This window comes from Mastomys coucha, unplaced genomic scaffold, assembly GCF_008632895.1.
Source record: "Mastomys coucha isolate ucsf_1 unplaced genomic scaffold, UCSF_Mcou_1 pScaffold13, whole genome shotgun sequence".
Taxonomy (NCBI): Eukaryota; Metazoa; Chordata; class Mammalia; order Rodentia; family Muridae; genus Mastomys; species Mastomys coucha.
The window spans coordinates 31,954,074-31,979,737 of NW_022196895.1; the positions used below are offsets into that span (position 1 = coordinate 31,954,074).

General features: G+C 51.1%; 1 protein-coding gene across 1 annotated transcript in view; it reads left to right on the forward strand.

Moving 5' to 3' along the window:
* The first annotated feature begins 15,190 nt into the window (after positions 1-15,190).
* Positions 15,191-25,664, forward strand: part of Psd2 (pleckstrin and Sec7 domain containing 2) — a 53,806-nt gene continuing 43,332 nt past the window's right edge. Inside the window, exon 1 of the mRNA XM_031365382.1 lies at positions 15,191-15,419. The gene's annotated coding sequence lies outside the window, so the exon portion shown is untranslated. The remainder of the gene's footprint in view (positions 15,420-25,664) is intronic.

The following is a 25,664-nucleotide window of genomic DNA, read 5'->3' on the forward strand; positions in this document are numbered from 1 at the left end:
CCATTTTAGCGCCCTTTAAAAAAAAAAAAAAAAGTTCTTACTTGTTACTATGTAGCCCTGGTTTTGAATCCACAGCAGTTTTCCTGTCTCAGCTTCCGAGTGTTGGCAAGCGTTACTATGTTCAGCTTTTTTCATTGTTATTATATATGAGACAAGGTGGTCCGGGCTGGCCTCTAAATCACTGCGTAGCCTAGGACAACCTAACACTTTCTAATGATCTTCTGGCTTCCACTTATATTATTATTATTATTATTATTATTATTATTATTATTATTATTATTATTATTATGTTTTTGTTTGAGACAGGGTTTCTTTGTGTAGCCCAGCGGTTCTGGAACTCAATCTGTAGACTAGGCTAGTCTTGAATTTACAGAGATCTTCCTGCTTCTCCCCCCTCACCCCCCAAGTGCTGGGATTAAAGCTATGCGCACCAAGCCCGGCCAAATTCCACCTCTTTAGTGCCGAGGATACAGGCTTGCCCCACCATGCTTGTTTTTAGTTTTTGCTTTTATCTTCATGTATGTGTGCATACATATGTACTCACATGTGTGTGTGTGTGTGTCTGTGTGTACATGCCAGAGGACAGCATCAGCTCTTGTACCTCAGGTGCTACTTTTATTTTTTTATTTTTTTCTTTCTCTAAGACAGAGACCCTTACTGGCCAGGAACTCAACAAAAAGGATAAGCTGGCTGGCTATTGAGCCCGGATGCTCCTATTTCTAAGTGCTGTGTGGATCACCATGTCTCAACATTTTAAAAAAATTATTATTTATTTAAGTACACTGTTACTCTCTCCAGACACACCAGAAGAGGGCGTCGAATCCCATTACAGATGGTCATGAGCCACCATGTGGTTGCTGGGAATTGAACTCAGGACCTCTGGAAGAGCAATCAGTATGTCTCTCCAGCTTCAGTGTTTTTTAAAAAAGGCTTACTTATTTTTAATTTTATTCCATTTATTTATTGTATATGCATGTGTACATGTATGGCAGTGTATGGTGACTGAACTTAGGTCCTCAGGCTCGACAGCAAGTGTCCCTGTCTCGTAAGTCATCTCATTGGCCTTTTGGAAAAAGAAAGATTTCCTCTGTGTGTGTGTACGTGTGTGCACGCGCGCGCGTGTGTGTGACATTTGTTTGTAGGCACTTGTGGAGGTCAGAAGAAGGTGGCCAGCATCCCAGAGTGGAGTTTTTGGTGGTTTTGAGACACCTAACATGGCGCCTCTGGAAGAGCAGGGAACATTCTCAACTGCTGAGCCATCTCTCTGGCCCTCATAGCCCAGCTTTGGTTTTTCTTTTGTTTCTTTTTTTTTTTTTTGTTTTTGCCTTGTTTTTTGAGAGTCTTAGTCTCACTATGTAGCTCTGACTGTCCTGGGACTCACTCTGTAGACCTGGCTGGCTTTGAACTCACAGAGATCTCCCTCCTTATTGCTGGGATTAAAGGCATGCACCATTATACCTGGCTATATCCCTGGTTTTTAGGTCATTATTTTATTTTTAGGTGTGTGTATGCGTGTGTATGTGCACGTGCATGCACATGCACATGCACTCATGTGTACTCTGTGCATATGAGTGAGGGAGCCAGAGGAGGCCAGAGGAACTGGGTCCCCCTGGAACTGGAGTTACTGGTAATCCTAAACTGCCTGACATGGGTGCTGGGAACCTAAGGCTTGTCCTCTTGAAGAGCAGCACACTCTAATGCTGAGCCACCTCTCCATCCCCACCTTTCTGCTTTTTTTTTCTTTTTTTTTAAAAAAAGATTTATTAATGTATGAGTGCTCTATCTGTATGTGCACATCCGTGCCACCAGAGGGCGCCAAGATCACATTATAGATGTTTGTGAGCCATCCTGTGGTTGCTAGGAATTGAACTCAGGACCTCTGGAAGAGCAGCCAGTGCTCTTAACCTCTGAGTCATCTCTCCACCTTCCCGCTTTTTATGTGCATCTTATTTGCTAAACCATCTTACTGGCCTTTGGACAATGCTTTGTGGACAATTTTTTTTTTTTTTTATGAGTACTTGCAAATGGAGTTGCTGAGTCACAGGTCGGCATATGTTTGGTTTTATAAGACACAGCTTCTTCACAATGTGCTTGTACATTTTGTCCTATTTTATTTTTAAACTTTTATTATTATTGTGCATGTGTGCTTGATGCGCTGTGTGGGTGTGCCTGTCATGGTGTGCACCTGGAGGTCAGAGGATAATGTCATGGAACTGGCTCTCTCCTTCTAAACCTTTGTGCGGACTCTGGGGATCAAATTCAGATGTCAGGCCTGCATCGCGGGGTATCAGGTCCTTGTGCCTGCTGAGTCATCTCCCAGGCCCTGATTGTACACTTAATATTACCACCAACAGAAGATGGCCTCCACCATAGCGATCCTGGCTCAAAGCACCATGGCATTATCCACCTCAGCTCCCAGAGCCACTCTTTGCGGGATACCCGAGTGTGACCAGAAGGTCACAGTAACTGGTTTGTCTGCAGCTGCCCTGGCAGTCGACCAGACTCAGGCTGCTTCTCAAGCTGGCTTTCCTGACCCCAAACTTGTATAATTGCTTTGTAGGAACCTGTGCTGTCAACCTTTCTACTTGCCATTCAGTCCTATCTCCTGGGTATCAAGTTAACCCTGCAACTGCCATGACAGTCAGGAGAGCAGCATCTTCCAAACTCATCGCACCCATCCCGTTCTGCAGCCGCTGATGCCACGCCCATCTCAAAGAAGAGGAAATGAAAGCACAGAGAGGCTGCATGACTTGCCCAGGTCAACCAGGAAATGGCAGAGCTAGAATTAAAATCTAGGAAGCTCGGGAAGAGAGTTCAGTTATAAAAGTGCTTGTGTGATGCCCACAACCAGTGTTAACATAATACAAACATGGTGCTGAGGGCCTCTAGCTCCAGTCTGCAATCTCAGCACTGAGAGGAAGAGGCAGGTGTGTCCCTCCAGCCGGCTTAGCCTAACCTACTTACAGAGTTTCAGGCCAATGAGACACCTTGTCTCGAACAAGAAGGTGAAGGTGTCCTTGAGAGTGACGCTGGAGACTGCCCTCTGCCCTCCACTTACGCCTGCACACATGTGCATATACACCCTCACCCGCATGAAGAATGCGGAGAGTTTGACCCAAACACCCTGCTTCAACCCTCACTCTTTTGTCTAGAATTTGGTTTCTGATACTGCCCTTTACCTACTAGTCCCTGAAAACGCATGGTGGCAAATCTTCATGACATTCCTGTTGTTGTTAATCCAGGGCTCCTGCCTGTAGCCCCAGCATCTAGGACACTCAGGCAGGGGGATCTCAAGTTGGAGGTCAGCCTGGGGTGCATGGTAAGTCCCTGCGGTAAAGACAAGACCAAACAAGACACAGACAAAAATGCCTGAGCTTGGTGGCACCTTTCTAAAGCCTTGTTCTATTTGTGTGTAATCTTTGGCATAGGTCACTGAGAACTGCAAGGCCCTGGCAGCGGGGCAGCTGTGGGTTCTGGCTGTGGCCTCTGCACAGCATTCACCAGCAGGGACCTCAGGATCTCCATGGAGATGGTGAGTCATATCATGGCTGTTGGTCCTGATTTTCCCACTGAGGGGCCCCCAAAACCAAAGGGGACAGAAGGGGGCTAAGATGCCTGAGGCCACTGGGCTCCCAACAGCCTGCTTAGCCTCTGCATCCAGTTTCTAGCACGCAGTAAGATAATAAACATTTGTTAGCTATACTTTTTTTTTTTTAAAGTATTTGATTTTTGCTTAGTTTTTATTGTGGCTCTATGTGTGCATTTGTTGTGGATAGTGGATTTATAATCCACGGACATATGCATGAAAACACACATATGAATGTCATGAGGATGTGAGTTCAGATCACTGGCATCCATGGAAAGACCTGGGCACAGGGACACAGGCCTATATCCCAGCTCTGGGGAGGCAAATTTCTGGGATTTGTTGGCCAGCGAGTCTAGCTGAATTACAAGCTCTAGGTCCAGTAAAGGGCTCTGTCTCTCTGTTTCTGTTTCTGTCTGTCTCTCTCTCTCTCTCTGTCTCTCTCTCTCTCTCTCTCTCTCCCTCTCTCTCTCACACACACACACACACACACTCACACCCACACACACACGCACACATGCACACACGCACGCAAGTTCAAGATTGTCTTTGACTACATAGTGATTCTGGAGCCAATCTTGGATGTGTAAGACCCTGAGAGCCCTTCTCAAAGAAGATGAAACCCTCAGTGCCATGATGTACAACTCACTGCCACGAAACATATTCATAAGATGGTGTAACTGTTATATCTACTTTGAGACAAGGTTTCTCTGTCTAGCCCATGCTGTCCTGGAACTTGCTCTGTAGACCAGGCTGGCCTCAAACTCAGGAATCTGCCTGCCTTTGCCTCCTGAGTGCTGGGATTGAGGGCACGCACAGCAATGGCTCTGTAATTCTTTCCTGAGTACTGTGGACTGTCTTGTTGGTGGGAGTTCCTGTTGCTCCCGGTCGTGGCCATGGTCAGTAGGGTTCCCCTTTTGGCTGTTGCAGGTGGGTAGGCTCCTTCTCTGGATACTCATCAGACCTGTCCTCACTTCTCCAACCTCCATTACTGGTTCCCTGATCTTATCCTCTCACCCCGAATGCTTATTTGTAGCTGACTCTTTGGGGGAGGATAGTTAATTTGAGTCACAATTTAAATTTAATAAGTAAATTTAATAAAATATAATTTACATAACCTCCCCCTTCTACTAAGGAATGGTGAGAGTGGAGAAATGATCTTTCCCCAGGATGAGTCCTTCAGATGGTTGTCTGATACCAAGTGGTCAGACCTGAACTCATATACACACAAACAACATCAAATACACTGAGCATCTAAAAACATCCTTAGGCATTTGTATATATGTGTGTAACAATAACAAAGAAAAAGAGGTCATGACTTCAAGGGGGGGGTATACACGGGGCCACTGAAGGAGGAAACAGAAGGGTGAAGGTGGCATGGCCAACTTAGCTGCTCTTGTCCCTCCTACCTGGTCCCTGCTGTCAGTATGACTTACCTCCAAGCTCGTTCTCAGCACAGAAACCAGAGGACTCCTTAAAACACATGTGAAATAGAGCCACCGGTCTGCTCCAAATCTTTGGTAGTGCCTTATGTCACTAAATGCCAAAGGCCTCACATGGTCCAGGAGGCTGAACATCATTTGCTTCTGTTGCCCCGCCCACCTCTCAAACCCTGCATCCTTCATTGCTGGGCCATGACATGCCCTTGTGACCTCAGGGCCTTAGCACTGCTTCTGATTTCTCCTTGAACCTCTCCTGGGCCAGATGGCTGCATAACAAAGTCCCTTCTCTCTCTCTCTCTCTCTCTCTGTGCAGTTTCAAAGTATCCCAGTAACATTCTATTTAAAGTGGTAGCCCCAGCTTCTTTCCTACTTAGTGACACCACACAGTAAGCATGAACCCCTCATTTTTACATGCTACAGCTGGGCACTACTGCCTGAAGCAGGGTTGGGCAGCTCCCAGCCTGATCTCACTTCCCACGCTGGCTTGGGCAGGTGCATCAGCTTGACTTGCACTTACTCCACAACAGGGCCCTTCAGTCTTCGAGGGTTCCACTTCTGCCTGGGGTCTGCTTTGATGGCCTCAGAGCTCCCCAGGGCAGAGCTAGGGTAGGTAGCTAGGAGAGGCATCTATGCCTGCCTCTCTTGGGCCCTTGTGAAGGAATGCCCACCATGCCTTAGCTCCTTTCACTTGTTCAACCTGTAGAGTCACCCACCCCTTACCCTGCAGGCTTCCCCATCGATATCCTGCTCCTTGGCCTTCTCCATCTTCTCCATCTCCCATCCGACCACCGACCTCCTGACCTGCTTTTTGCTTCCTGTTACCACACTTGATAACAGTATAAATACCCATAGCTAGTCATCATTGCTTCTTCTCTTTCCATCTCCTTTCAGAAGAAGAACATGATTTTTTTTTTTTTTTTGAGACAAGGTCTTACCTTGTATGTTTGGCTGATGTGGAACTCACTATGCAGATCAGGTTGGCCTAGAACTCACAGAGACCAGCCTGTTTCTGCCTTCTGAGTGCCCATGATGTGTAGAGTGTGGCTCTGATACCTTGAGCAGGAATTTGCATGTGAACGCTGGAGGTCCCGTTCCCCAGTTGGTGCTTTTTTGTTTTGTTTGTTTGTTTGGTTGGTTTTCGAGACAAGGTTTCTCTGTGTAGCCCTGGTTGTCCTGGAACTCACTCTGTAGACCAGGCTGGCCTTGAACTCAGAAATCCGCCTGCCTCTGCCTCTCAAGTGCTGGGATTAAAGGCATGCGCCACCACCGCCCGCCCCAATTGGTTCTTAATAGATCAATAAAGATGCTAGCTGGACAGAAGAGTTGGAACTTCCAGGTTCCTGCAGGCAGGCTAGGAGACCCAGACGAGGAAAGGAGATTCATCTTGCTTCGGAGGGAGAGAGAGCCACCCGCCGTGTGAGATCTTGCACGGAGTGGCTATTGGCTGCAGGGTAGCAGGCAGGGGATTAGAAACACAACTAAACTGAGGACAGATTTAGGGTGCTGAGCTAGGGCGAAAGGTAAGTTGAGGGTAGATTTAGCGGTGTTGAGCTGGGAGTGAAGGTAAGGGCACGTTAGCCACAGGATGCTTAGAAGTGTCCAGCCATTGAGCTAAGAGCATATTTAAAATAAACTAATGTGTGTGTCTTCCCTCCGTAGATCCAAGGGAACCTGGGTTGGGACTAGTACTGAGGTCTGCCTGGAGCTTAAAGCAAGATAGTAGACACTCCATGTTACAGTCATGGATTTTACATGTGGCATTAAAGACACATATCTTTAAGGTTGGGCTGCAGGAAATTCTTATTCTTCCTCCTCCTCTTCCTCCTCCTTCCCTTTCTCTTTTGGTTTTTCTTTTAAAGATTTATTTATGCTGGGCGGTGGTGGCACACGCCTTTAATCCTAGCACTTGGGAGGCAGAGGCAGGTGGATTTCTGAGTTCAAAGCCAGCCTGGTCTACAGAGTGAGTTCCAGGACAGCCAGGGCAATATGGAGAAACCCTGTCTCATCCCTCCTAAAAAATTTATTTATTTTATGTATGTGAGTACACACTGTAGCTGTGCAGATAGTTGTGAGCCTTCATCTGGTTGTTGGGAATTGACTTTTAGGACCTCTGCTTGCTTCGGTCAACCCTGCTCACTCCAGTTGGCCCCGCTCGCTCCAGCCCAAAGATTTATTTATTATATGTAAGTACACTGTAGCTGTCTTCAGATGCACCAGAAGGTGTCAGATCTCATTACAGGTGAATGTGAGCCACCATGTGGTTGCTGGGATTTGAACTCAGGACCTTTGGAAGAGCAGTCGGTGCTCTTACCTGCTGAGCCATCTCATCAGCCCCTCTTTTGGTTTTTCAAGACAGGGTTTCTCTATGTAATCCCGGCTGTCCTGGAAGTCACTCTGTAGAACAGGACGTCCCTGCACTCAGAAATCTGCCTGCTCCTGCAGGCTGGGATTAAAGATGCGTGCCACCACCATCCAGCTAGGGAGTTCCTTCCTACCATCCACACCCTATTTCTGTCTTCAGGATCTCATGTAGCACAGGCTAGTCATGTAGCACTAGCTATGCATCTGAACTTTTGCTCCTTCTGCCTCTGCCTCCTGAGTACTGGATTGCAGGTGAGAGTCAGCATGCTTGGTTTTATGCAGTGCTGGAGTTCAGACCCAACTCTACTGCCAACTGAGCTTCTAGTACATCCTTAGCCCCAAGAAGGGTGGAGACTTTTGTCGTCTCTGTTTCCTGATACGGGGCATCAGTAATTGGGATCAATATAAATTTATTAAATAGGAGAGGGAATGGAGAATGTATGATAATTTGGAACTCTTCAGTCTTAAAATGAGAGTGAGACACTGCCTCAAAAACCAAAACAATAGCCGGGTGGTGGTGGCGCGCACCTTTAATCCCAGCACTTGGGAAGCAGAGGCAGGTGGATTTCTGAGTTCGAGGCCAGCCTGGTCTACAGAGTGAGTTCCAGGACAGCCAGGGCTACACAGAGAAACCCTGTCTCTAAAAACCACAAAAAAAAAAAAAAAAAAAAAAAAAAAAAAGAGGAAAAATGAGTTTGAGTCTAATGTCTAGTATAGTAGTTTTGAATGGCCTTTCTTGGTGGCTCTAGGGATTTGTCTCCAGATTTTCTCCGGGGACATGATTCCTTCCATCATCAGTACCTGTGAGGGAGAAGCCTGTCTTGTAAGGAAGCCATGCAGGAGTCTGGAGGCTACATCTGGGGAAGTCCTGCAGTGTAAGGATTAGATATCTCTAGGGGTTGAGCCAGGTGAGAGGGGCTAGCACACTGGGATGTTTCATCACCCAGGGTCCAAGGGAGGTGAGCGTGCATACAGACCATCCCTAGCTGTGCCCTGGGGAGCTCTCAGGTCAACAGAGTAGCCTTGGGCAGGGGTGGGGATCTCAATACTATTCTAGCATAGTTGCAAGTCAAGCTGGGATGCATTCTGCCCAAGCTGGCATGGGAAGTGGGATCAGACTGGGAGCTCCCTGACCCCAGTTCAGGTGCCACCACCTAGGAAGAGAGGTCTGTGCAAGTCACTTAACTGTCAGTAAACTGCCAGGTGGTGGCTCTGTGGCTTAGATTGTACCATGAGATGGGTCCAACCCCAGTACGCCCAAAAGAAAACAAAACAAAAACAGAACTGTCAGCAAGCAACAGTGTCCTCAAAGGCGAAGTGGGATTAATAATGTTCACTTGGTTTGGAGAAAGTGATGTAGGCTGACCAGTGTGGATGACTTGGTAGGGGTGGCACATACTTGCAGTCTTAGCACTTAGAAGACTTTAAGGCCAGCGTCGGGTACATAGCTAGTTCGAGGCTATCCTGTCTTATATGGAAGCCTGCCTCACATTCTCATCCTGTGCAAGGGCAAAACAAAAGTTAGCGTTTGTTATCTTACCTTACCTCTGAGGGTCCGACTTCCGCCAGGTGGGACAGTTGAAGTTTCTGTGTCTACCAGCAGGTGGCGGCCCAACCCCAAAAGAGCACTTCTTGATCAATTCCTTTTTCCTGGGCGCGGGGAAGATTGGGAGGATGGATCAGGGCGGTGACTGACACTCCTACTTTCCCTGATGCATTAAGACTTGGGGCGAAGTGCAGACGGAAGAGGCGTCCTCGGTCACTATGCGACAGGAGAGCCTCCATTTCCATCTATATTTGCGAAAGAGCATGGTCTTTGAGGGCATGCTGGACCAAGTTGAGGAAATAATCAGGTTGGACTAGATAAAGGACTTCCTGAAGGAGTGAGGATCTGGACTCCACGCTGGCGATAGACAGCTATGGTTGGAGGTCTGGAGTGGCTTAGGCCAAGTGATGTCTCCTATGACTGTATCTGCTCTCCTAGTGAGAGAATCACTAGGAGGTTCCGCGTGGACCCTCAGTAAATGCTGGCCCGGTGACGTGATACGCTGTAATTTAAGGTGCTACCAGCAGAGGGCGTCTGGAAGCTATCCTTTCCTGGCTCGCTCCCTCCAGCTCCCACTTGCTCTCCTGGGAGCCTGCGGTCTGGACCTAGCCAGCCTGGGCAAGATCCAACTTGTCAGGTGTCCCTCCGCTTTTGAGAAAGCTTGTCCTACTCTCTTCTTGGGAGCACTTGGGGAGAGGGAGGCTCAGCCTCAAGCCGGAAGCTGCCTGGCTCAGCCGAGGGCTCTTTCCCTGAAGTCAGGAGTGAATGGCACCTGCCGGTCACTGTACTCCCAGCAGCTCTGGGACTTGGTAAAGCAGATGGGGTGTTCCTTGAACCCCTTATTACTCAGGCCTGGATGGCCCCCTAGAAGCAGGGGGTTGGGGCTTCCAGCCCAACCCACCATCTCCAGTTCCTGCCTTCTCCTGGACAGGCTCCCAGAGGCCCACAAAGGCCCTCAGATGGAGTTCTGGGCCATGCACTGCTGTGCCCTGGGCCCGCGGCCTGCTGGCTCTAGGCACTACAAGCCCCTGGCCCTTCCCCTGAAAGCCTTTGTCCACTGTCCTGGCTCCTGGCTGGCAGCACATTTGCCAAGGGAGGGGAGGGGCAAACCTGGATCCTCTCCAGCCTCCCTTCCCCATGCCCCATTTTGCTTTCCCACCTCTCACTTGCTGGTCTTCCCAGACAAGGGCTGTCCTGTGGGAAGGGTCTTTCCTCTCCCCCACCACAGGTTGTGGGTAGCATTCCTATTTCCAGATAACATTATGAGGTTCCAAGGTCTCTCCCCCCCAAGTCTTTGTATCTCCCCGCCTAGGCCCTGACATGACTTCCCTCTGGCCCTGTAGAGTCCTTGGCCCTGTATACATTCTTTGGTTCAGCACTGTGTAGTTCCTATTGTATGCTTTCTTGACTCATGGTGGGTCTGCGGACTCAGACAAGAGAGACAGGACCTAACCAAGGAGTGGCTGTCCAAACAATACTGAGGTATAAGCTGTGATTGGGAAGCCACTGAAGCCTGGGCGTGTGCCTCCTGGGTCTGGGGAAACCTCCTGAGAGGTCTTCCCTGCAGCTGATGAGGTAGCTCCCAACCAAAGATCAGGGCTCATCACACCCATGTTTTGTTTTTTGTTTTTTGCATGCTTGTTTTTGTTTGAAGGTCCCTTTAAATATCCACAGCTTCATTCTTTTAGCTGATGGCTTCATCATCGGAATGCTTATGGTGTTGTGTCAGGCGCCAGCCCAGCTCTCGGGGATGTAAAAGTGAGAGAACACAATTCAAACTCTCATGGAGACTATGGTCTAGGAGGTGGTGTTGGGAGAGACAGGCGACCAGAATGAGTATGTGACTGGAGTATGAGCTCCCATATTGTGGAGGGAAAGAAAGCAGGGGGGTGGGAGGTGGAGGTGACGGATGGAAACGGTCAGTGGCATTGTCAGCTGGAAGGAGAGCTGAGGGGCTGTGCCGGTCTCTGGGTGAGGAGTGTTTTAGGAAGGAGACACGTCACAAACAAGGGCCTTGAGGTCAGATGTGCCTGGCACAAGAGAGGATGCATGAGGATCCTGGAGTTGTTGGGGAAGAAGAGGTCAGAGAGGGGCTGGGGGAGAGACAGTGGAGGACTCTGGCAGCCATGTGAAGATGGTGTGCTGGTGGGACCAAGCCAGAGAGACAACAGATGGATTTGAGCAAGAGAGTGTGGGGCCTGTCCGTCTCATAGCTCCCCATCACTGCTGGGCTTGAACGCTGGGGGTGTGGGGCAGAACCAGTTAGGAGGGCACTGTCAGGGAAGAGAAGGTGGCTGGGCTTATATGGTGGCCAACTTGGGACACAGGTGGGCCACTCAGACTGTATCTGGGGACTGGTTGTAGTGGCGAGGAAGGCAGGGATGGCTTCCAGTGTTTGTCCTGGGTGAGTAAGGAGAGCAGGAGGAGGGCTGGGGACTCCACTGGGCTGAGCTAAGGCAGGAGCCTCAACCAAGACTGGTATCTAGGTCTGATCTGTCACTCATTGCATTTAGCTTGGCTTTGATGGTGCCCCAGGGAGCAGAGAATGGGGAAGGCTCCAGCACTGAGTCAGAGAAAGCTAAGGGGCCAGGAGGCATGGCTAAGGAAGTCCTGGAATGAAAGCATGGAGCCCAAGACAGAGAATAAAGAAATATATACGTTGGATACGGGGTTGGCCTTGCCACAAGGTTCAGGCTAGTCAGCCTCCAGCACCTTTGTGTGATTCGGGTGCATCTGGCGATGGAGCCAGGCCTATTTCATCTACTTCTGAGGTGCAAGAAACGCTGTCTTTCCCTGGCTTATGTAGCCTTCTGCCAGGCTCATAGGATGGTGAGAGGAGAGGTCATCCCGGCTCCTTGAGGTGCCCACAAGCTCGGATGTCCTTGCGTCACACCTACCCTGAGCACCTTTGCTTGGATGCTGTGTTGGTGATTTTGACGAATGGGGTCGTGGGTTGTGTGAGGGTAGAAGGGACTGAGAGTTGGGCTAGACTCTGCTAGTATGGATGCTGTCTTGACAAGGGCTGGACTCACCTAGGAGACAAATCTCAGGGCATGGCGGTAAGGGAGTTTCTAAACCGGGTAAAATGAGGTGGGAAGACCCACCTTAAGTGTGGATAACGCTGTCTCATGGGCTGGGGTCCTAAACTAATGGTGGGGGCGGGGAGGAGAAAGAGAGCAAAGCATCCCATTGACCTTCCCCTTTCCTGACTGCTGCAAGGCAACCAGCAGCCTCAAGCTCCCTCCAGCATGCCTTCTCCCATGGCTGTGAGCCCAAATCCCAACCCTTCCTTCCCCAAGTTATTCTTGTCAGGTATTTGATCACAAGGAGAAAGCAACTCAGAAGGTTCTTCAAGAGAGAGGAGATGGAGATCGCTGTCAGGGACAGCTTTCAGGGAGCTCCTGTGTCCTCCGGAGAGGGATGTGGACAGTGGCTGGAGAGCTGGTAGGAACTGGGGGGTGGGTGGGTGAAAGAAGACTCACCAAGCAGGGAGGGAACTCTGAAAGCAAGGTGAGTTCATAAGGCTGGGGGCTGTCCAAAGAGGAGGCTGGACAGGCCAACTGGCATCTTTATCTGCACGGGGCTAGAGAAGGCTGAGATACAGGAAGGGTGCTCACAGTATCACTTACAGAACACTCTGGGATTGCCTGGAGAATCGCCTGGAGCATGGCTTTCCCTACCCAGGCCTCTGGAAGAGGGAGGAGTGGTTATTGCAGGGCCTTACCTGACTCCTGAGACCCTCCTCCCCCTCAGGTAAGGTGGGCAGAGAGGAAAAGAGGCCCAAACTGCTGCCTTTCATTTTGTGCTGGAGGATAGGGAAGCTTGGTGCATTGGGCCGTTGCATAGGGCACTGTCCTGTCACCCCTCAAAGGACAGGAGTAGCAGACTCAGGGTAGATGCCAGCTAGCTATGTCTGTATTAGACAGCATGTGCCCCTCCCTCTGAGCCATTCTTCCCTGCTGTGTGTATAGGAGCTTCGGATACTTGTGAGCAAGGCAGACCTAATCTTACAGGTCTCAGACCACGAGAGACAAAAAGTAAAGAGCCACTTCTATGAAGGCCTCATGCACGCTTGGATGCTCGCAGCACTCTAACCACTGGGTTACACATCTCCAGTCCCAGCAAGCCACCCTTACCAGTGGATTAGCCATGGCCCATTGAGGGCACACAAGCACACAGTTCTTCAGCTCCTTCTGTCCCCAGTCAAGGTCTGCTACCATCTGCATGGAGCAGATAAAGCCAGAGCCTAGAAAGATGGTCCAGCTGAAACCTGGCAGTATGAACAGTAAGGAATGGCTGGAGCCTCTGCCTCCTCCTGAGCCCCAGCCATGGCACCCTCCTCACCTACAGGACAGTCATGGAGGCTTTCTCTCTGCTCTTCAAGAAGGTCTGAGGTTCCTGCATGCAGAGGGCAGTGTCTGTGGGCTGCTGGTTGGTGAAAGACTGTCTCAACTGCCCTCCTGTCTCCCGAAACATGCAGCAAATGGGGTCTGCCCTTGGAGCATTAGGGTCATTTAGAATCAAATAAGATATGAAGAAAGCATTAGAGGTGACTGAGACAGTCTGCAGTAGAAGTGTCATGGTGGTTGATGAGACCTCAGGTCCAGCTTGATGAGGGGAGACCAATCAGATCTTAAGAGGACACTGGAGTGAGTCAGGGATCTCTCAAGGCCTAGCAAACCCTCTCTTAGTCCCTGTAAGAATCCAAGTGTGTGTGTGTGTGTGTGTGTGTGTGTGTGTGTGTGTGTGTGTGTATGTGTGGAGGAGTGGGGAGGGAAATGGGGAAAGTGAGAAAGAGAGGGAGAGAGAGGGAGGGAGAAAGAGAGGGGGAAGGAAGGGGAGAGAAAGGGAGAGAGAGGAAGAAAGAAAGAGGGAAGGGGAGGGAGAGAGAGGGAGGGAAGAAAGAGGGAGAGAGAGGGAGAGAGAGGGAGAAAGGGAGAGAGAGGAGAAGGGAAGGGAGAGAAGGGGAGAGAGAGGGAGGAAGAAAGAGAGAAAGAGAAGGGGAGGGAGGGGGAGAGAAGGGGAGAGAAAGGAAGAGAGGAAGAGGGGGGAGGGAAAGAGGGTGGAGGGAGAGAGAGGGAGACAGATACACATACACAGAGACACACACACATACATACATGCATACATACATACATGCATACCAGGGCTGGCTTCATGATGGTAGAAGTGGCGTTTAAACACATGGGTTTGAGAGTTGACAGAGCTTCTGACCACAGCAGGCACAGGGTAGAACACTTGCAGAGATGAGAAGGTTTTTGGTTTGGTGAACAGAACCTGGAAGCCGAAGCAGAGGGAGAGAGGTGCATAGTGGTTCTGTGGCAGCCCCTGATCTTCCGCTTTCCCAGGACTAGGTCTCCTAGCCCTTCGCTCCTTCTCTCATCCTGGTGTCCTCAGACCCCAGGGTCTGGAGCCCTGTAGTGCCTCTGTGAGAAGTAGGATCTCTGTAGATTTACAGCCTTAGTCCTTACTGTGTAGTCCAGGTAGAGTCCGTCAACCTTCCTCCAGGAAGCTAAAGTAAATGGGAGAGGAAGGGGCGCTGAGGGGCAACGTGAGAGGGATGTGGATGGGGTGGAGGGGGGTGGAGAGGGGAGCGGGGCGACCTGCAAGGTCATGGTCAGCTAGAGGAGGGGGCAAAGGCAGGTGCTTGGAGAGATGGTTTCTGTATCTCAGAGTGCCGTCTGTCCTCACCTGTACGTGCCTAGGGTGGCCGATCCTCACCTCCATCTGCAGCAGGTCCTCTCTTTTGTCTCCTCTCTTTTACCCCTTCCAGCTCTGTCCTCAACTCCCCTTGTCACTCCAAGTCTGTCTGTACCTCAGGGTGCCTGACTCCCACTGTAACTCTGTACTTTGCCCTCTAAACTGCAGGGTGAGATCTCCCAAGATGAGAATGGGGATTCTGGGGTGGGGACAAGGCCTGTCTCTCCTTCACCTGGAGAATGGCCTGGTCCGTCAGGGACTGGGAGGGTTGGGACGTTGAGTTCTCCCGAGAGACAGTGGTTGGGTCTGCCAGGGGTTCGAGGACAGAGGCAGGGCCTGGCTAGGAGGGGGGCGGAACCTCGTGGAACTCCCCTCCCCCATTTTCTTAAAGGGTCCAGCTCATGTTTGAGCCGGTGGTCGTGTTCTGGTGGGTGGGCGCCCCGCACAAGGTCGGGCGCTTGTGGCCAGGCGCCGCGGGTGGGCCCTCCTGGTGGCCACGGTCCCCCTCCTGGCTGCGCGCGCGCCCGCAGTCTCCCTCCGCCCCCCTCCCGCCCTTCTCGTCCTTCCCGCTCCTCCCTCCCCCACCTCCTTCGCTGCTCTGTTCCCTCCTCCTGCAGTCCGTCCCCTCCTTCTCTGCCCAGCCTCTCCATAGCCGAGGCTCCAACACCTGAGGGGATAGAAGCGAACGCGGGGAGCTCCAACAGGCGGCGGCACCGGACCGCGGGTCCAGGGGTGGCCTCCGCATGGCCCCACCGTGAGAGGGGACCCAGCGTCTGGGACACGAGCGGTGAGTAGGGCCGCTGGCCAACTGTGTCCCCCAAGGCCTGCATGCTCACGGACCCCGCCCCTCTTCTCAGGAGGCCAGCTAGATACGGGGAGGGGGTTCAGGGTTGGGAGAGGAACACAGACTGGGTGGCGGGAGCCGCCCTCCGCCCTTTTTGCCCGCTAGGGTCTGCTAACAAAGCTACATTTCGAGATCAATTCTGTGGTGGCTGGAGCATCCAAAGGATGCGGTTGTCATGGAGATGGGGCAGAGAGAGGAAGCCCAAGATGGTCAGGACTGGGCCAAGGAGTGGGGGCGCCGCCAAGAGCCCCAAACCGGCCTGTAGGGAGGACGGGGCTGCCGGCCCAATTGTCTCCTGGGCTCTGCCTCCCGGTCCCCTCCCCCTTTTGTATAATCAGTGTCAGTGTGTATGGGGTACTAGTGTCAGTTTGGTGGTCTGTGGTTGGGGTGTTGTGTGCTGGGGCCTGCCAGGGCTACCTCCACAACGGAACATCTTTGAGGATTTATTTCTCTTTCCAGTTTCCTAACTTTGACAGGCAGGCCTGGAGCCCAGGCCTCTCTGTCTCTGCAAGAGCAGGGGTTCGCATGGGGGCGTGGCAGGCAGCAGGCAAGGCCAGGCCTCACAGAAGCTGCCTTGATTGGAGGGGTCCTTGGAACCGGGTGGCTGGGGCTGGGTGGGGCAGGCAATCCAGATGTGGGGACCACCCTCTCCAGCTGGCTCTCTCCTAGACTCTTGTCCCTGGAGGATCTGGGACTCTCTGAAATAAGATCCGGGGCATTGTTCCTACATAAGACCTTGGGCCCACTGCCCACTGCCCACCCCTTTGTCTTAGGTTCATCTTGCTGGGCCCAGACAGAGATCTAGAGGCAGATACAATTCTCATGGTGCAAGAGGGCACACGAGTCCTGGCAGCTCAGGACATGTCCGGCTGAGGTGACTGGGACTAGGCGGCCGGCTCAGGTTTGACTGGGCCTGGGGTAATACTAGGATTTTTTCCTAAGTCTCCTCCAGAGTCAGACGAGAAGAGTTGCTTTACGAACAACACTCAGCTTGAAGGATAGTAGGCAAGGAACCCCGGGACCATCTCCAAGCCCTCCCCCAACTCCCAGAGAGATGCCTTCCTCCCAAGGAAGCCAGAAGTACTGTGGCCTGGGATCTGGGAATCAAGACAATGGGCTAGCCATTCTCCTTGTCCACTCAGGGAATCTGAAGGAAAGAATGGTTCCCTCAAAGCCCCCTTCTCTTGCTGCCCGGTGCCAGGCAGTGGGTTATGAGTGAGGCTCCTACAGTGTTTGGTCCTGGCGGAAACAGGAGGCCTCTAGGCCTGGCCAGAGCCCTCAGGAGGTCCCACACATTGTTGTGAGAAGGCTGAGGGATGACAGAGTTCCTGGAAGGCCTCTTCCACTGGTGTCTCCTGCAGGCCTGAGGTCTCAGGACCCAGGTAACTTGTCCGTGGAACTCTGAAGTGCCCTGTGCCAGACTAAGAGGTCTCCTTCCTGTGTATGGGCTTGCTCTGTCTGCTCATAACCAGGGAGAGGAGAGGACACACATCTTAAGATCTAGGGTCATTTCTCAGGGGAGAGACAAAAGCCAGCTGGAATGACTTTGTACTCTCCCCCAGACTGAGAGACAGGGCCTAGGGATGCCACAATGCCTTGTTTCCATGGATGGAGCACAGCTGCTGTGTGGGGTACCTCTGAGCTTTTGGAGGGAGACACCACTAGTGCCCCCCCCCCATTCTGATGGAGAGGCTTCCGGGTCCAGGAAACAGTTGTCTGCTCCAAGTGTCTTGTGGAGGTAGGTAGGACACACATCTAGGCAGAACTCTATGAGGTTCAGATCCATGTTCCCAGCTGTATGCACCCAGCTGCCTCCTGTTCTCTTTTGGAACTCCAGCTTAGGACAGAGGTGGGCCTGAACACCTGCCTGTCTCACAGGAGTGACCTTGGAGGATACTGAAGTGTTACACTGGGGTCTCCTGGGGAGGTGAGCTAGAGGCATTTTCCTCCTGGACAACCTGCAGAAACCGAAGCCGCCTCTCTTAGCAGACGACTCTCTAGACCTCCTCTGCCAGATGGTCTTTTCCAGGAAAATCTGTTTTGAGAAGCATCTTGTGTCTGGGGTTCCATATTTAGCCTGGCTCCTTATACGGGAGGATATACTCAGACTGTCACCCCTCAAGGGATGTTTGGGGGTGGAGAGGGTCTAGGGCTACACCTGGCTCCTTGCCACAGCTTAGCCAGGATGGGGAGGTTCTGGCCTGGGTGCAATATGCCCTGGCTGGTCTCTCTGGGGTCTGGCTGTGTCTTGAGAGCCCTGTTCTTCATGGAGCTTGGCTCACAGTGGAGTCAGGTTCATCGTGGGTGGCGAGTCCTCCTGAGTTGTGCCTGCATGTTTGGGTGACTGGAATCCAGGCCGTGGTCTATCGGCATGCTTTAAGACTGTGGGCTTCTGCAAGCATCCTTTTCCTTGCCTCCTGCTCAGGAACCAGATCATAGCGATGCACTTTGGGGCTTTTCCTGCATCACTTTCCTTCTGCCTCGCTCCATCTGGTCCCACCCACACCCCGTTCACCCAGAGACCCAGATTTGCCAGGGCTAACATCTAACATTTGCTTCTCCCCTTCTCTCCCTCTTTTGAGAGCTGCAGGCTTTATAACACATCACCTCAAACTATATCAACACAAATTCCCTGAGTCAAGGATATTTTCCCCTGCAACTATTATTATCACACCTGAGGAATCCAGCAATGATTCAGTTTGCCCTTATATTTAGCCTGCATCCAAGTTTTTCTAGTGGTTCTAGTAACAGCTTTTGCAAGTGTCTGTTATAGATGTTTGGTTTGGGTTGGTTTTGAGATGGGAGTCTCTGTCCATAGCCCTGGTTGTTGTGCATCTTGCTACGTAGAGCAGGGTAGCTTTGAACTCACGGAGATTGGTCTGCATCTGCCTCCTGAGCATGGTGGTGCATACCACCACACCTGACTACAAACCTTTTTTGATCAAGGAACATACACTATATTTAGTTATTATATAGTACATGTAGTTTAGTTCTGGATTAATCTCATCCCCACCCCCCATTTTTTTTGTTTGTTTTCTTTTTCAAGACAGGGTTTCTCTGTGTAGTCCTGGCTGTCCTGGAACTCACTCTGTAGACCAGGCTGGCCTAGAACTCAGAAATCCGCCTGACTCTGCCTCCCAAGTGCTGGGATTAAAGGCATGAGCCACCACTGCCCGGCTAAAACAGGGTCTTATGCAGCCCTGGTTGACCTCAAACTTATTATGTAGCACTGAGGATGACCTTGAACTCCTGATCTCCCCCGCCCCTCTCTTTTTTCTAGACAGGGTTTCTCTGTGTAACAACCCTGGCTGTCCAGGAATTCCATTTGTAGACCAGGTCACAGAACAGATTTCTTGAACTTACAGAGATCTACCTGCCTCTGCCTGCCTGATCTTTGATTCCACATTCTAAGTATTGGGACTGCAAGCATGCTCCACCATGCTTAGCTAATAACCTGACTTTTAAAAAGTTTTTTTTTCTTATACTGTTTTATGACTTTATCAGTTTTGGAGTTGTCAGAATCTCTCACGTTCTGGATTTGTCTCCTTGCTTGCTCCTGATCAGACTCATGTTAACATTTTTGGACAGATCCCATAGGTGGTGTCCTGTGCAGTGTCACATTGGAGGGCACACTGTGAATAGATAGTGTTATGTGAGGCCACTTGGCTGAGGATCCATTTGCTTCAATTCTTCACTTGCTCTAGCTACATCCAGAACTTCATCCAATTGAGCATCCCCTCAGCATCAGGGACTATCAAAAGAGATCAAACCTGTACCAGACCAGAAGCTGGAGAGAGGACAACCAGTGGAGATGATAGCTCTCAGAGTTTACGCTTCTGGGTGGAGGCAGATGCTATGATTGTGGGGACAAGGGAGGCCTGAGAAAGGTGTGAGGTGTGTGAGGGGTGTGGCAAGAAAATAGAGCAAGAATGAGAGAGAGAGAGAGAGAGAGAGAGAGAGAGAGAGAGAGAGAGAGAGAGAGAGAGAGAACCCGAACACAGCACAGCCAGGGAGAATGAAGGCTGAAGTTACCTCCTTCCCCATGGTATGGGGAATCCCTGAGAGATTTTACAGAGGTGAGTGGTGCAGTCATTTTGTGCACTAGAAGATTCTCTGAGGAGAAACAGGATCTGTTGGGCAGTGTGTTGGATGGATGGATGCTCGTTTAGGAGGCTGTGATGTGCTTCAGCACAAGGCCCCTGGGAACTGTAGCCCTCTTGGTGCTGTGCTTCTCATGGGTTGTGTGGTTGGTTGGACTAAAGCTTCAGGGGTCTGTGGAAAGGGATGTACTAAGAGCCGGGACCCAGATGGACAGCCCCAGTGTCTGGCTAGAAGCAGAGATGAACAGGGAGCTGCTGCCTGTGGATTGGGAAGGGTGTTGGTGGAGAGAGGGCACCCAGCAGAGACTGACTGAGGTCTGAGAGGCCTTTGGATTGTTGACTGTGGATGAGAGGTCACTGCTTCTCATGTGCTGATCCTTTCTGAAGCTTCTTTTGTGGTGAGAGAACCTGGAGCAGGAGTGGGTGGTGAGCTGGACTACTTGAACAGGTGAGGGGCCAGCGTGTAGGCAGTTGTCCCTGCAAGAGTTAGGAGGCCCCTCTTGCTCCCAGAATCCAATTCTTCCCCTCATTGCACTTTATCATACTCCATTAAAGTGCTTCCTGGTGAAACCAAGTGCTAGTCTGAGGGAAACCATAACCTGACCCCACAGCTCACAGTAATTCCAACCCCCACATTCAGATGCATGGGCCTGCCCCATACTCACATCATGGCCCAGAACCACTGCCTCCTCTTCTGTTTGACACTTCTTCTTTAGCCCTTGCCCAGTGTCTTAGTTTGAGTTTCTATTGCTGTGATGAAGCACCATGAACAAAAAGAAAGTAGGAGAGGAAAGGGTTTATTGGCTCGCGATTACTTCCATATTGCTGTTCTTCACCATAGGAAGTCAGGATGGAAGCTCAAACGGGGCAGGAACCTGGAGGCTGATGCAGATGCCATGGAGGGGTGCTGCTTACCAGCTTGCTCCTTATGGCTTGCTCAGCCTGCTTTCTTATAGAACCCAGGACCGTAAGCCCAGGGATAGCCCACCCACAATGTAGCAGGCTCTCCCCCATTAATCACTAATTAAGAAAATGTCTTACAGATGGATCTTTTTTGTTTTGTTTTGTTTTGTTTTTTTGAGACAGGGTTTCTCTGTTTAGCCCTGGCTGTCCTGGCCTTGAACTCAGAAATCTGCCTGCCTCTCCCTCTCAAGTGCTGGGATTAAAGGTGTGCACCACCACTGCCTGGCTTACAGCCGGATCTTATGGAGGCTTTTTCTCAAATGAGGCTCCCTTCTCTTTGATGACTCTAACTTATGTCAGGCTGACACACACAAAAAAACTCATTTGGGCTCTGCTTGCCCACATCCCTTCCAGCTGAAAGCTTTTGAGAAAACAGACGTCTCAGCTTCCTCAGGTGCATGGACCAAGCTTACCCATCCTCCTGTTTTGCACCTCTGCCCTGCCTTCCTCCTGCCATTGTGGGCCAGGTGTTCCCGTCCTGCCTCAGGACCCTTGGCCTGTGTCTCGGTCTCATGGCTTGTCTCCTGCTTGAAGACACTGTTCAGCAAGTCCTCCCCATCTGCACTGTGGTTCCTCTGTCTGTCAGATCACTTCATCAGGGAATGCACGGCTGTTGCCTCTCCTGGAAAGGCCGTTCTTTTGCTGTCTCCAGTCAAAGCCTCTGGGTCACTCCTCTCTAGCCAAGGCTACCCTTCACACCCTCTCCTCACACTGTCTCCGACTTTATTCAGCCGTGAGCTCCCCTTTGTGCTCCCTTTCTCAAGGTCACCAGTGACCTCCATATTGGTACAGCAGAGACAGCTTTTCATCCTTGCCGACAACACCCCACCCTCTAGCGCCTACCTTGGGGTTCTTGCTTGGCTTCTAGGTCACACATTCTTCTGTTTGCTTCCTGTTTTGTGTTGCTCCTCGCCTTTGGATGCTGGCTCCCTTCTTCTCCCTTCAAATGTGAGCCTTCCAGGACTCAGTCGATGCACAGCTGCCTGGCCAGGACTTTACACTGATTTCACCTAGCGCTGCAGCTCTAAGTGCCACCCGTGCCTTGCTGGTCCCACATCCACCATGTTCTCATGGGCCCAGCCTCACCTTCCCCTGCAAGCATCAGGTTCTTGCTCTACAGTTCAGTTTTCATGGCTACCAGATGCCCCTACATCTCCAACTCGAAGCACCCATCTTCTTCCCAGAACTGACCCACCAACCCCATCCCTTCAGGGGTAGCGTTTCCATCCTTCTGGTGCCTCTTAACTCCCTTGCCTTTCTCCAACTGAGACACAAGGCTTTACCAGGTCACGATGTCCTCTCTATGGGTTGGGAAGGAGAGAAGAGGCACAATTCCTTGCTTTAGCCCTGGATAACTTCTTTCTGCAGCACTGTGCTATTTTCTTTATCGAGGTCACAACCTTTGTCTGATCCAAGCTGGAATAGAGCCAGGATAGGTGAAGGAAGCGGAAGGAGGGTGGAGGACTGGTAGGGGGAGGCTTAAGAGGCATTAGGCAGTGAGGGTCTTGGGAAGGTGGGAAAGCCACATGGAAGGAGATTAGAAGGAGAGAGGTTCCCTTGGTGCCATTGGGGAACATGAGCATCTGGAGTGAGTAGAAAGGTCCACCTTCTTTGCTATCGAAGGAGACCAAGGGAGATACCAGACACTGTGCTCCCGAAATGGACAGGTTTCCTCTATGTACCCTGCAGCACAGAGCTGGCTGGCAGGACCTGCACCCAGTCAGTCTCCTGTAGCTTCCAGGGTCTGACACAGCACACAAGCTATGGGTCAGATGTGGGATCCAGAAGCAGGGTGAGTCCCAGGTAACCTTCTGAAGTTAGAGGGAGGTGGAGCAGTGGTCAGGGTTTCATGGACTGCCAGATCCTGGACAGCCTGGTTCTCTGTGATTCTAGATGGTGAAGAGGTCTTACCCTATAGAGAGGTCAGCTGGGGGGGGTCAAGTTCCTTGTTCCACTTGATTGGGGATTTGAAGGCAGACACTGTAGATTACATTAATGTTAAGATTTCTCCAAGGAAGCATGCTGATATATGCAAATGTTAAGCAAATGAGGGTGCCAGTTGTCTTGGGGGCAGTGGGAGAGAAGAAAGCTAGGAGGTTTCAAGGAATGACCTTTGTGGAGTGATCCTGAAAGTCCCAGTGGGCACGTGCAGATGGATGCAAATGGGCACTCCTCCCTGGGGTTATGAAGAGGCCTCGTGGCTGTCCACAGCCCACAGGAGGTTGGCCTCCTAGCAGACAGAACGGGCAGGGCTTGTTCACAGCATCAAGCTATTACTACCTGAAGGGGACGGGAACTCAGGAGTTTTGGCTCTTACTTAACAGCGTGTGTGTGTCTCATGTGCCTTGAGACGGAGGTAGTTAGGAGCCTGGCCCGGGTGGGAGTGTTAGTGTGACTTAAATGTGGACCTAAGGGTAGGAGTTCCTTCTCTGTTCACCCCACTGGTGTCACAGGAGCTGGTCTCTGTCTCCTTCCTTATACTGGGCCTCTGAAGCCCCTGCCTTGGAACCCTCTCTGCCAGTTCCTAAGGACAACGGTCTCCAAGGCTGAATGGGCTGTGTGCTATGTGCTGCTCTTCTGAGCCCCTCTCTTAGGGAATGGGGAGCCAGCTAGTTCCCCAGCCGACCTGGGAAGGTTCTAGAAGGAAGTAAATGAGGTAATTTCCTGGATATGGCTCCCCTCCCCTCCCCCACTTCCTTCAGCTAGCCTGTGAAATAGTCTCATTTTGTGGATGGTCCTGAGGCTTAGGAAAGTGAATGACCTTCCTGAGGTCACACAGCTGGTGGGGAGCAGAGATGTTTCTGAGGCTCCTGGGTTGTCATATGCTCCCCATATCGCCCTGGGTTCCTCCTGCTCATGTGTGTGTGTGTGTGCGTGTGTTTGTGTGTGTATGATATTGATATATTTGACCAACCTGGAGCCTGTCCCTAGGGCCTTGTGGAGAATGAGATGTGTGATTTCAGGACACCACCAAGAAGTCCTGTCACAGGTGCCTACTGCCCATGCTGTCAGGCACATCGTAGACTCCTGTGGAGCTCTGGAAGTGCTCAGATCTGGGCCAGTGAGTGGGGAGGGTATAGCTGGTCAGGGTTCCCAGCATTTGCTACATGCCTGCCAGCCTTTCACACTGATTGTCATGTTTGCCATGTGCGTGTGCGTGTGTATGTGTGTGTGTGTGCGCGCGCGCGTGCATGTGCGTGAACCCAGCCATGTACTAACAATGATATGATCTAGAGAGCTCTTAGTGCAGGAGGATTTGTGGGAAGAAGGGCAATGGGGTCAATGGGAGGCAGCATGGGTGCCAGGGGCAGATAACAGGTTTATAAGCAAGAACATTCCCTCTTTCTTTGCTAGGGAACCTGGGGGGAGCTCTGTGGGCAGGTGTCTGAAGTGGAAGGTTCTTGGAGACTGGACAGGTTGGAGCCCATGCTGGCCTAGACCCAGCATTTTCAGGACCTCACAAGAATCGACGGTGCCCCCTTACAGCATGGGTAGTGGATGACTTCTAGGGGAACATGTCAGTGGTCTCTGTGTGGGCTTTCACAGTCTGCGAGCCTCCCAAACAGCCTCTGAATGGTCTGCGTATGTGAGAGTCCATCTAGGGTGGGCTTGCAACCTCCATCAGGTGCTGAGCAAGGTCCTCGGCTTGGGAATGCTCTGAAAACAATGCACGTGGGGAGATGAGGCTTCACAGAGCACTAGAGGCAAACAGAGTGTGACAGCTCCTAGCTCTCACCCCTGGGATAGCTATGGTCTCAACACCTCTACACCAACATTCTAGGATCTTTTTTTGCATTCCTGGTCTGGGTTCATCACCCCAGAGGCTTAGATTCTGCCTGCCCTGGGCAGTTCTTGGCACCCATCCTGGTTCTGCCCAATGCACTATTTCCATAAATTGGCCTGCACACCCTCCACCAAGCACCCCCCCCCCTGCTGCCACTGTGTAACTATGGCGAAGATGCCTGTCTTCTCCATTATCAACCCAGCCTGAAGGTCTGTCCCTTTTCCTGTGCACAGATTCTCCGTAGGTGGAAGGATTTCTACTGCGGGTGTCAAGTGATGTAGGTCTGTCTGTCCTTAACTTTGCCCTGAGGTTTGAATGCTTCTCACTCCACCTTGACATCAGAGGAACTGTCTCCTTCCCTCCATGTGGTTGGGTGGTCCTGAGTACGTATGCACACGTGTATGAGCCCACAGATGTCTGCTGTGTACAGTAAGCACATAGGTTTCTCACAGAGCAAGCCATCCTGGAGTCTGCCTGCAGGAGACATCTCTGGCCTTGGTCTGGTGTTTCTCACAGCCCCTGTCTTGTACCCCCAGCATGGAAAGGATCATAGATTTGTCCATTCCTGCAATAGTCTCATTTCAAGCATGTTCCTCAATATTTCTCAGCCTCTGCCAAAAATGGAGGCAGTAATAATCCAAATTACTCAGCCGACAGACATTTGTAAAGCATCCCTATATGCTGGGCATAGCACAGGCTCTGGACAGTTGTGTCCACGATAGGTCCCTGCCCTCACTGGACTCACATCCTAGTGTCAGGGAGCGTGGTCAGGAAATAAACAGGGACTTTGGGAAGTTTCAGAAATGGCTGCCAGTGAAGTGCTTGGTGGTCAACGTTGCAGACTCCACTTGGATCTCCAGCATTGATATAAAAAGCTGAGTGCAATGTTATGTTCCTGTAGTTCCTGTGCTGGGAAGGCAGAGACAGGAAGATCCCTGGGGATCACTGATCAGCTAGTCTAGCCAACGTGGTGAGTTTCAGGTTCCGTGAGAGACCCTGTCTTACAAAATAAGATGGAGAGTAATTGAGGTGACACCCTACGTTGACCTTTGACCTCCATACACACATGCATACACATGCACATAATCCGCACATATGTGTATACATACAAGGAATACTCACACACATACCCCAACATTAATTAATTAAAACAGAAGAATTTCGGTTTTCCTTGGCATTCTAAAAGCTCAGAGGGGTGTGACCAGAGGCAGGGTCTCTATTGGGGAATGGAGAGGCAGCTTTGGGGTTCAGCCTTGAATGGAAGAAAAGGCAATCACAGAATGATCCAGGGAAGCAACATTCTAGGCCAAGGGTACAGCTGGTGCAAAGGCCCTGAGGTGG